The sequence below is a fragment of the Leptonychotes weddellii genome, chromosome 3, assembly GCF_054177405.1.
Source record: "Leptonychotes weddellii isolate Sample4059 chromosome 3, ASM5417740v2, whole genome shotgun sequence".
NCBI classification, from domain to species: domain Eukaryota; kingdom Metazoa; phylum Chordata; class Mammalia; order Carnivora; family Phocidae; genus Leptonychotes; species Leptonychotes weddellii.
Genome location: NC_138371.1, coordinates 93,609,776 through 93,622,211, shown reverse-complemented (window position 1 = coordinate 93,622,211; position 12,436 = coordinate 93,609,776). Strand labels below are relative to the sequence as shown.

The 12,436-nt window shown below is 49.0% G+C and overlaps 1 protein-coding gene across 2 annotated transcripts in view; it reads right to left on the bottom strand.

Annotated features, from left to right (window-relative positions):
• RALB (RAS like proto-oncogene B) overlaps nt 1–10,412 on the bottom strand; it is a 44,351-nt gene extending 33,939 nt beyond the window's left edge. Inside the window, exons 1-2 of one of the 2 annotated variants that reach the window (XM_081814591.1) lie at nt 10,223–10,365; nt 9,463–9,608 (exon numbers count right to left, since the gene is read on the bottom strand). The gene's annotated coding sequence lies outside the window, so the exon portion shown is untranslated. Of the gene's footprint in view, nt 1–9,462; nt 9,609–10,222 lie in introns of both variants that reach the window. The other variant, XM_081814589.1, reaches the window with a different exon arrangement.
• Between the last annotated feature and the right edge of the window lie 2,024 nt (nt 10,413–12,436).

Genomic DNA, 12,436 nt, shown 5'->3' with positions numbered 1-12,436 from the left:
TTTAGAGATGTACTACTATTATTTCCACTTCTACAGCATCTACTAGCATATAGCACACACTCAGAGTTTGGAGAACTTGCAAGGTCACTTAAGTAGTCTACAGCAGGGCTAGCACACCAGCAGCCTGGCTTCTGAGCCATGACACTGGGCTGCTCATTAGTGGACTGGGGTGGGGCGGGGAAGACCTTCAAACACGGTGTGAAATACTGGAATTTTTATCAACGACATAGAACTATGGATCAGAAAGTTCGTTAAAGAGAGAAAGGCACAGGCAACTAGGGGACAAGTTCCAGGAGGAAAGAGACCACAAAAAGCCGTTCTCATATAGCCCAAAGAATCGAAAGCAGAGACTTGAACAGATTTGTCCACCCATGTTCACAGCAGCACTGTTCACAACAGTCAAAAGTGAAAGCAACCCAAGTGTCCACTGATGAATGAATGGAAAACAAAACGTGGTCTATCTGTACAATGGAATATTATTCAGTCTGAAAAGGGAATGAAATTCTGACAGAAGCTACAACATGGATGAACCTTGCAGACATGAGGCTAAGTGCGATAGGCCAGACACAAAAGGACAAAAACGATACGATTTCACTTATATGAGGCACCTAGAAGCATCGATTCATGGAGATGGAAAGCTGAATAGTGGTTGCCAGGGGCCAGGGAGGAGAGGATAGAAGTTTGTGTTTAAGGAGCACAGAGCTGCAAAATGGGGATGACTGAAAATGTTTTGGAGATGGATGGTGGTGACTGCCCAACATGGGGAATGTACTTAATTCATACTTAAAAATCACTTAAATAACAGAGAGGCACCTGGCTGGCTCAGTCAGTAGAGCATGCAACGACTCTTGATCTCAGGGTCATGAGTTCAAGCCCCACATTGGGTGTAGAGCTTTCTTTTCAAAAAATCGCTAAAATGACAAATCTTATGCTATGTATATTTTACCACAATTTTTTTCAGTAGTTCTACACCAATGACAGCGTGGGACAGGAGAAAAAACAGTCGGCTTGAAGTCTGGAGTCTGCCATTGGGCAGCTAATGCCCTTAGTTCCCTTAGTGAAGTTGCTTTTCTCAGCCTCAGTCTCCTCTGTAAAATGCACAGGGCATGTGTATCCTCAGGGTTATTATGGAGACTAAATGAGAAAACACCTATCGTATATAATACCTGGCTCTGAGTAAGCACTTGCCCGGTTTTTGGACATCATTCTGGTATTCTAGAAAGTCCTGAGAAAGAAGTTGGTCTAGCAGCCAAACCTACTCGAAGGCAGGATGAGCTGCCAGTCCTTAAAGAAGGACAAGAATAGGCCAGGGAGATTCCTTTGCCGAGACTCAGTCCTCTGAGAACTGAGTTGACACCAGTCCAGAACACCACACTAGGAAGGAAGAGGCCTGGCCTCTGGACCTCATTCAGCCGCCCACTCACCGTATCACTAGACCAGTCACTTCACCCTCCTCAGCCTCAGTATTCGCCCTGTCTATCTTTCAGGGTAACCGGGAAGGAACAAATGGGAAAATTCGGACTAAAGGCTTCAGGGCCTCAGAAGCATTTTCAATATGGAAACAAGAGTAGGAGTATTATCATCAGAGGCCCTTCAGACCCTCTCTCTTCTCTATCACCCAAAAGACGATGGCACTCACCTTCAGAAGCACTGCCAGTGGGCATCTCCGGACCTACCCTAAATCTCCTCCAGCAGCTCTGGAAATTTCTCTCACAGAAAATGTCCTAGGGCGCCTGGGTGGCTCAGTCGGTTGAGCAACTGCCTTAGGCTCAGGTCATGGTCCCGGAGTCCCGGGATTGAGTCCTGCATCGGGCTGCCTGCTCAGCAGGGAGTCTGCTTCTCCCTCTGACCCTCCTCCCTCTCATGCTCTCTGTCTCTCATTCTCTCTCTCGCAAATAAATAAATAAAATCTTTAAAAAAAAAAAAAAAAAAGTCCTTCATTCTCTTCCCTGCCAGGTCATGTATGAAGGGTTAGGGAGCCTAAGGAAGCTGCCAGCCAGCCAGCCATGACTGGGGAGCTACAGTGCCAAAAGAGGGTCTGCCTTCTCCATGGGGGGCAGCATACTGCTGAACATCCAGTCCCCCCCGCAGAAGTGCAGACGATCCCCCCCTCCCACTTCCCTCATTACTAGGATTCCCTTCCCCACAGGACTGCAGCCATCCTCTGAAACGACTCATTCCCCACCCACCCACCCCACCCATGCCCAGAATACCAGCCAACTCTTCAAGACCCTCCACCTCTTCCAAGAACGTTCTTCTACCTTTTAGCTTTCCCTGAGACTTGGGTGTGCCCTGGGGACACCTATCTTAAGCAGATTCTATCTTCCTCTCCAGCCATGTGCCTCAGGGCCAGGAAGAAAGTGTCTTTCCTCCCTTCCACTGTCACTTCTAGTAGAGGACTTCCTCCAGAAAAATAATCTCCTTCCTCTTGCATCTTCAAGGCGTAGGCAATCCGCTTTCCCCCACCTGGTTGCCCTCGTGTCATCTTGACCTCGTCACTTCCCTCATCTACTGCTGGTATTTGCTTCCAGTTCACAGACTTCCTTTCTACCCCATCTCCCGTCATCCTCTTCAGTGACCCCTGTGTTCATATGGACAACTGTCATAGAGCTCGGCCTCTCCCAAGTCCTTGGCCTCTTCTCTGAAAACCATTTCCTTCATTCTCCGTCACACTGTTGTGCTCAGGCCCTGCACTTCCTCACCGTCAGAAACAGCTGTCTCCTCCCAGTCTCCAGCCTCAGCCTCCTTCCTTCTAGCTCCTCCTTCCTTCTAGCTCACTTGCTTAAGTACCCACTACAGTTCCGCTACCACAGTGTCCTGCCTGCTGGGCAAGCCCTGGCCTCTAGCACTTTCTCTCTGGGCGTTAACTCCCTCCGGGCCCCACCTCCCTCCTTCAGCAGCTTAGATCTCACAGTATGAAAACCCTCTTGCTGATACAGTCCCGCCCTCGCCTCTTTCGCTCCCTTCCAGCCCCAGCACCTGGCAAGCCAACTCTGCTGGAGAGGGAAAAGATTCTTGCAGCCAGCCTTATGAAGCTTCACATTAAATGCATTTATGATCCCAAACCAAGAATGGGCAATTCACTCAACACTGCCTAGAAATTTTACTGTGGTTCCCCTCCACACCTTCCCTATGCTCACTCTGGACAGATGACCTCACCTCATTTTTCCCAAACACAAGCCATCAGGGACAAACTTCATTGCCCCTCCACCAAATCTACAAACCTACCAGCATCCATGCCCACCTCCTCCTGTCTCCTGCTATATGGATAGCACACTCCTGCTCTTAGCAAAGACCAAGCACTCCACACAGGCTCTGGACTCCATGTGCCACTACCTCCCTGCCCAGGAACGTCATTCCTACCATTATCCCCTTTTTCCTGCATCATTAATCAGTCTTTACCTCCGTAGGGGATCATCCCCGACAGCACACTCTCTACTTAATCTTCATCCCAAACACACGCACCCCTTTGATGGCCATACGTCCCTCTAGTTAGTGACACAATTTCCCTGTAGCCCTGGTTATCTACACCAATGCTTCTCAAACTTTAGTTGCCTGGGAATCTCGCTGCAGTGTGTGTGTATTCTGATTCAGCAAGAGTCAGCACTGCCAACCAACTCCCAGATGACTGTCGGTAGGGGGCCCAAGGACCCCACTCTGCATAACAAGGCCCTGTGTCTCCCTCCCTTATGACGTCATTCACAAAATCCCTTCTAATGTGGCTCCTTCCCCCCAGCAAAACTTCCTGAAATTGGGCTGGTCAGAATCACCAATAAACTCCCCGTTGCACACTCCAATAAAAACTGTTCTCTTTCTCCTCTCCCAGTCCCTCCCTGCCTGTAGCAACTGTGAGAGAACACTGCCTAGAAAGGGGAAGGCCCGTAGGAGGCCAGTTCGAACACCACTCTTGGCATCTCCCTCCGGATATGGCCCGGCCCTGGCCTCGAGGGCACCCCGCTCTCCCACCGGCTCACTGCTTCTCTGGCAGCTCACTGGCAGCCCCAGCCGGCTCTTCCTCCTCTTCCCGGCCTCCTCAGAGCTGGGTCTTACACCCTCCCCACCCCTACACTTTCCTTCAGTGGCCTCATCCATTCCAGCTGCTCTACAAGCAACTCCCAAACCTTTAAGCCGCAGCCCAGAGCATTCTCCTGCCCTCCAGACTCCTGACCCTCTGCCTAATTGCCACCTCTCCCCCTGTGGGTGTCCTGCGCGCATCTCAAACTTAACCTTCCCAAAGCAGAATTCTTGATTCTTCCTGCCCCGCTTCAAATCTGCCCCTTCTCCGCTATCCCCCACCTAGCAGTCACTCAAGTAACTAGTTGTATCCAAGTTATTACTAAAGCCAAATACCTTGGAGTTATCTTTGATTCCCCCGTGCCTCTCCCCCACCTCAGTTCGTGACCAATTCTACTGGTTCCCTCTCCGAAACCCGCTTCTTCCATCTCTGCCATACCCTAGGCCCGGGCACCAACCACTGAAGGGCCACGACTTCCTAAATGACCTGTCACGGCCACTTTAGCCCCTCTTCAACCTATTCCCCACACAGCCCCCCGTACGTAAAGCCCTTTAATGGCGCACCATGAATAAAATCCAAACCCGCTAGTCACCATGGCCTACAAGACCTTTCTTCCGCTAGCCAGCTTTGCCTTCTTTCAGTTCCACGAATATGCCCAGTGCCTTCCCACCTAGGATCCCTTTCACATGCTCTCCTCTCCTCTTGTATTGCTTTTAGGAAGGCCTGAAGCAAGAGGAAGCAAGCGACACACAGTCAAGTAACTGAAGACCCTTGTGGCCGCCTGGCGCAGAGAGAAAGACACAGATTCCGCCATGAGATGGAACTACACGGGAAAGGAAAGGGCCAGATCATTTAAGACCCTGTAGGCCCAGCAGTTTGGGGATTTTGGACTTTCTACTGAGGGCACTGGAAAGCCACTGAAGTGCTTCAAGCAAACTGGTGACACCATTAGACCTGCCTGTTGAAAAGCTCACTCTAGCGAGAGTGCGGAGAAACAGAAGGGCCAAGAGCAGATGTGGGAGATACAGCAGGCCAGGCCAGAGACAATGGAGGGGCTGGAGGTTGAATCAATCACCAACGGCAATGATTTCATCAATCATGTCTAGGTAATAAAGCCCTCATAAAAGCCCAAAGGGAGGGCGCCTGGGTGGCTCAGTTGGTTAAGCGACTGCCTTCGGCTCAGGTCATGATCCTGGAGTCCCGGGATCGAGTCCCGCCTCGGGCTCCCTGCTCGGTGGGGAGTCTGCTTCTCCCTCTGACCCTCCCCCCTCTCATGCTCTATCTCATTCTCTCTCTCAAATAAATAAATAAATAAAATCTTTAAAAAAAAAAAAAAAAGCCCAAAGGGAGGTTCGGAGAGCTTCCAGGTTGGGGAACCAGACAGGATACTTCCGCGTGCCACCATGGTGGGCCCCCGACTCCGTGAGGACAGAAGCTCCTTTGTTCAAGACCTTACCCCATGTATCTCTTCATTTGGCTATTGATTCATATCCTTTAATATCCCTTGTTATAAAGCGGTAGTCTAATGAGTAAACGGGTTTCCCGAGTTCTGTGAGGCGCTCTAGCATGTTAATCAAACCCAAGCAGGGGGTTATGAACACCTCTGATTTATAGTGAGTCAATAAGAAGCACAGGTAACAATCTGGGCTTGCGACTGGCATCTGAAGTGGAGTGTGGTCTTGTGGGACCAGGCCCTTAATCTGTGGAACCTGATGCTGTCTCCAAGTAAACAGTGTCAGAATTGAGTCAAAATGTAGACACCTAGCTGGTGTCGGAATTGTGCGGTGGTGCTGAAAAAACCACACACACACCCTGCCTTGGAAGTGGGTACAGAACCCCTTTAGACGTGAAAAAAATGGCAGCACTTAATGAATGAACACATATAATTTTAGATTTTAAAAAGGTTTAACATGCAAGTATGAGTAGGGGTACCACCTTCACTAAATCCACTACTAAGAAGAGGATGAGCTAATCCACACTCTATAACTGTCTACCCATCCTTTCCTGTTTTTCCCCACAGAGTGGGGTGGAAGGAAGGAGTGGGATGATAGGAGAGGCAGGATGAAAGAAAAGAAAGATACTGGCTCACAAACGAGGGCAGCAAATGGGGGAAAAGGCCAAAAATGGGAAGAAAGGGAACACAAGTTGTGCTGAGTGTCCAATCCACCCAATGACGACTCTAGGCTAGGCTGGGATGAACAAAAGCCACTCTCACCAGCCTTCGCTTTCTGAAGTTACATTTTAACATGATTTATGAACTCTCTTGTTCTAAATACACCTCATTCCAAGGATATTTGTTAAATGAAACTACTACAATCACAGAAATTTCAGAGATGGAAGGGAACTCAGAGGTCATTTAATCAGGCTTCAGGCCCAGGATGCCTCTTCTCTCCACCTGTAGACACTTCAGGAAGATTTCATCTAGAAGGTAAAAGAATAAAGTCCTTCTATCCAAGTGGATAATTAAAAGGTATTAGGTTTTCAGAAGAGAAATGAAAAAGTGCTGGCCCAATAAATAGTGTCCAAAGATTTAAAATAATGGGGGGGGAGGGGTAGGGCTTAGGTTCTCCAAGATTTTTTTTTTAGCTACTTTGCCAGTGAGTTTTATTTTTAAAAATACACAGATGATTAATGACTAATTTTAAGCTGTTCATCAAGGAACTCGTTTTGGCAATCATTGTTTAACAATTTTTTTTACGGTTAAAAAAAACTCAGCTGTTTCATTTGCTTTAGGGATCAGCAAGATTTAAATTTCTAATTTCCAAAGCTACTGTATATTTGGCTAATTAATTCTAGCATCTGACAATGAAGAACCAGAAGAAAGAACATAAAGTTAAAAGTCTAATATTAAAAGTTTCTAAAATGGTAAAAACTCCAGCAGCATTTTATTCTCCTGGAGTACATACTTTAGTAAGCATATGAAACAAAGATTTTTCTCAATAATGTCTGGTCTAAACCTTCGAGAGGAAATTTGGTAGCCTCGGACAATGTCAAGGGTCCTCAAGGTCCCTCGTGCAGTCCCCTCCCACATTGTACCACGATTGGCCTATGTGCCAGTAGAAGGGATGGTATGTCACCTCCGAAATTAGATACAAAGATATCACACTTTCCATCTTGATTGTCTGCTTTCTCTCTCTCCCTCTCTCAGATCACTTGCTCTGGGGAGAAACTTAGCTACCATGCTGTGAAGCGTCCTATGGAGAGAGGCCCACTCGGTGGGGTACTGAAGCTTCCAGCCAGCAGCCATGTGAGTGAGCCACCTTGGAAGCAGATTCTCCAACCCCAGTCCAGCCTTCAGATGACAACAACCTCAGAAGAGACCCTGAGCCAGAAGCACCCACCAAGCTGCTCCCCAGATTCCTGAACTTCAGACACTGTTGAAGCTGTTACGTTTCGGGTAATACAGTACACAGCAGAAAATTCATTCAAGACAGTCAAACTACGAAGTGGCCAGCTATACAGGACCAAACTACTACGCTTCCTTCAACTCATGCCATATCCTAAGTAAAATTACATAGCGTGACATGTTTTCATTTGGATCAGACCTCACTTGAGATTTTCTGTCCATTCCCAACCTGGCGGGCCTAGAGTATACTACAGCTAAGTTGCCCACAAAGCCCTGGCAAAAGCAACAATGACAATATATCAGCAAGTATTGATTAACAGCACCACTTCCTGCATTTAGATTTCAATTTTTTTCAAAAAGCACAAACTCCCCGAAGATTCACTGACACCCATCACGAGAACACTCTCTGTTGGGAGTGTTCACAGAGAACACTCTGTTATCATTATTATAAGCAGTTCCTTTTTTTAAGAGCAACATAAACTTGAAATACCTTCCCTCTTTGACTTCCCACTTCCACATTCTTTTCATCTTTCTTCCCACTCTCGCCTACTGGTCTCTCCTTTTTGAAACCTTTAAGAATACGTGGACATATACGCCCATATTTGTATTTCTAAGTAATCAAAAGAACTGAGGAGCTAAAAGAGCCAGTTCATGGCCAAATCTCCAAGGCCAGCTACATATCTGATATTGGTTAGATCAGTGGGTCCGTGCCAAGTGGATAGCTGATGCTCAATAAATGTTAATTTCCCTCCTCTTCCTTACCCACCTCCCCCGTGATTAGGAAAGAGTCCCATTTTCTCTGGTACTCTGGTCTCTCTGATTCAGACTTCTCAACAACACATACCCACTTGAAGAAAAAAAAAAAAATCTCAAGCATCTTGCATATCTAACAGCAGGGGCTGTTTAGAAGTAATTGGAGCCAATGAAAAGTGGGACTCTTGCCTATCATCTTGAGACAAGTTACACTGGGAACATTAGAAGAGTTCACCAAGATCTCTTCCAACACTGTTGTTATACTGTCTCCAAATTTAGCTTTCAGAAAAGGTCTCCACCGATGTTTCTAACTCCATAAATTCCATGAGTGGAGAGGAATTTAGTAGCTGAATGCCAAGAGGCATAGTGGGATCGGGTGATGTGGCACAACGGATTACCTCAACTCTCTGGTTTACAAATTTCCAGAGTCTCAAACCATCTCCAGCCAAGGCAAGAACCTTCAAGAATTCAAAACTTTTCTACTTCTTCCACCTTCCACCAACACCCATTTAGATCCCATTTGACATTTGAATTCTTGTCTTCGTACCTATGTGTCTCGGTCCCATATTCACAAAGTCCTGGGAAAGTTTGTACCACTAGGGAAATCTTGCTGAGATTTCAGATCCCCACTGTTTCCCATGGGAAATACCATGAAAAGAAAAGGAAGGAAAGACTCAGACATGGTCAGAAGAAAGCAGACGAGGGGACAGGACTAAAACCACACACAAGGAATGTGTATCCTTGGCCTTATTCCTACCCCTACCTCCATCCCACCCCCGCTACCACAAAGAACACCTTCAGCATTCCTAATTTCATGTTCTCCTAACAGGCAGGGAAAACAATTGCCACCTTCTCACTGCTGCGTGCTCTCCAGCTCAGACAGGTGAAAAGTCATGCTCAAGATCCCAGCCCTAATAAAGTTGCAAAACCAGTATCAAACCTAGGTCTTCACACCCTGACCTCCTTTTCTTCCCAATATTCAATGCCACCTCCACAGTCACTCCATTTCTGAGAACTTCCATGTTCTAATTCTATTGCTCCAGGTTTAAGGAACATTGCCTTCACCTGTTTGGGCCTTTGACAACCAAGAACCTCGCTGCTCAGCTGTAGAATGTGGGCCATTTGCACATCTAAAAGATACGCTATAGTCTGACAATCAGTGCCCACTATCCATCCCCAAAACTTAAAAAGAAATGAGGTTAGAAAGCTAGGCCATCGCATAAAGTTCCCTCGTCTACAAAGGTTGAAATCACCTCACAGGGAACGTAAATTACAATCAGCCAAGTCTCTTCCAGGGGCAATTCTAAAGCAGTCCGCCAGCCACACTTCTTCTCCCCAGAAGACTCACCTGATAACAATATCAAAGCTCCAACGTTTCCAATATTCATCTGTAAATTAGCACAGAAAGGACACTGCTCAAACAAGCAGTCTGGGCACAGCTATCTCTGCCACTGGCAGTTCTGAACCAACCACGACCCAGATAACCTCATATACCTATAAGAGGGCAAGAAAAGAGGAGTGGAAGCCTGGTCCAGCCAAACAGATCAAGTCGGTGGCGCTTCCCATTAGAAGCCACATTCGGTGTCAGCCTCTATCAGAAAGGAACTAAAGGGGGCGGGGGCGGGCAAAGAAACAACTTGAGGCTCACTTGCAAGACAGGACCAAAACAAACAGACCAACCAACTTTTGGAACACGGCCCCGGTTCAGCCCAAGTTCTTAAGGTACTAACAAGTTTTTGCAACACTGTTACAGCTCTTACCCTGCCCACAGCGGCAACTAGGAACTGAGGAAGTGGACCATCCTCCGGCTGGAGGCCCGAAAGGGCAGGAAGTGGAAGCAGAGGCCATTTGTGGGAAAAGGGAAGGAGCGGCGAAAAGGGAGAGGCTGGGGCGCCGCCCCCATTTCCTCAGCCCCGGGCCGGTCTCGGAGGCTTTCTCCCGGGGACCGGCCGGGGCCGAATGAGGCCGGCAACCCCGCGTCGCCCTCCACAGCCTGCACGCAGAGCGCGGGGACAGGCGGCCACCGAGGGTGGGGCGGCGCACCCCACCTCCCCAGCCCGCGCCCCACCCCGCCCGGAGCTGGCCTGTCGGGGCGCTGGCACCCTCACCTGGGACCCGTCCCGCGCCGCCTCGGCCGTCCGCACTGGTCCCGCTGCTCTTAAACCTGCCCCGCCCTCTCCTTCGCCTCCTCCCGGGGCCGGACCCCAGCAGTCCCCTGCCGATTTGTCATTGAGCAGCCCTGGCTCGCTTCCCCACCCCCGAGCGCGCCCCCGGCGTCGCCTAGGCAACCCCGCCTCCCGAGAGAGGGCGCTTTCCTTCCGCTCCAGCCCTCCCCCTGGAGGCCACGCCCCCTGAGAGCCTTTTAGCCAATCCAAAGTGGGGCTGGGAGGCTGGGAGGAGGCTCTGCCAGTGAGAAGCCGCCATAGGCGGGAGGGGCGGGCTCCGCACGGCTGCCCCGCCCACCTCCACTTCCTCCTCCTTCCCCCGGCCGGACTGGCTGCGCGTGACCGCTGCTGCAGTGGAGGATTCGAGCTGGTCCGGGGACCCTGGGCGTGGGCGGGTGGACGGCGCTCCAGTCGTGGATTTAGGTCAGAGCGAGGCCGAACTAGAGGAAAGCAAAAGGGAGGGGCAGACCGATATAGAAAAACCCAAAATTACGATGCGGCGCGGGCGTGTCTCAGGGTCCAGGCGGCTGTCGGACGCCGGCCGGGGGCACCTGAGGCAGCGGGACTTCCGCCTGCAGCCACGACTCGCTTGGCTAAATGGTATCCCATTAGCAGTAACGGAATTACTTGACCAGTGCCTAGCAATAACTCGATCCAGATCACATACAAGGGGGAGAATCCTAACCCCAGGTTCCTTGAGGCAGGAAGTGCAGTAGGCAAGCTCACGGACGGGTTTTTCTCCCACAACCTGTTACCTTGCCCCCACCCCCCCCGTCATTGTCCTCCAAATCCAGGGAATTTGTCATTTTCTATCCACATAGGATTTCACCTCGGGTTGATTTTCCTAACTATCCGTCCCTCCCTAGAGCTGAATCCTCTCCAACCCCCCTTAACAGGATTTGTGGCCGCCCTGACCCTCACACAAAGCACATGGCCCGACACACTGTATCACAATTGTGTAAATGCCTGCCTCTATAATCTCTAGGGATGGAAACTCTCTTGTTCAAACTGATATCCACAGCAGCTAGCTAATTCTTCCCTTCTTAATAATTATACATTAGGATACATGTGTATTATATGAGACGCTTTGTGCCTTGATTAGATTGCTGTGTAAAAGCAACAGCCCTCCACCAATAGCTGTATCAAAAAGCACAGAAGTTTTACCTCAGTCTTCAGTAGCAGGCTTAACAAAAAAAAACCATGTAACTGGAAGAGTATCCTAGTGTTAGACTACCTTAAATTTTCTGTTTTATCTTTCTCATACACATTAAAGACTTATTGCATGCTAAGTATATGGCAGAAATGCTGCTAGGTACTGTAAGGGATAAGGGAAACAGGTGTCTCAAAAAGGAAGTTCCCTAGTATTTATAACCTAGAAAGGGAATCAGACCCAAACCTCTTCTTATGGAGTAATGATTAAGTGCACAGGTTTGGAATCAAGAAGCATAGGGTCAAAGGAGGACTCTACCATATAACTAGCAGTTACTTTAGGAAGTTCCTTAACCTCCATGGGCCTCAGTATCCCCAGCTGCCCAATTGGAGCAGTATGCCCACTAGGAACTTGGGAGTGCTTCGATCTTGGTGAGTGTTAACAAATGTTAGCTTTAAGGGTGATTGCCACCAGAGGCCACGAAGTATACTCAACCCAGGGACAGCATTTCCTCCCAAGGTCCATGATACTGGGGAGCGTGTGACACCACCATTGTGCAGCCAATGCTGTGTGCAGCCTGGTGGAAAGGAGCTGCTGGAGTGATGCCATTTGATCCAGTGGAAGTTTAGACAGGTGAGCTGCCTGCAGCATCCTGCCCAAGTGAAATGAGTAGTTCCGGGACCAAGATCGGGGTCATGGACAGACCAGGATTCTCCCATCCCTACACCCGCAGCAATCACAGGAGATTTTCTCACCTTTCCTGGGGTGTATAACGGCCATTCCTTTGTATTAGTAACAGGATGTGATGCAAGATGATCTGCCTCTCAACCCCCAACCACCTGTCTACCCACCTCAACCTCAGTACTCTGAGACTCTGGACTTTACCAGTAGGATCATCTATTCAGCTCCTGGATATGCCAGGCCCTAGCGGAGTGTGGTAAGTTCAGAGGATAATGGCAGGGCTCTTTTGGAGGGGCTGTCCCCCAGCGCAGGAACAGGTCCCACCA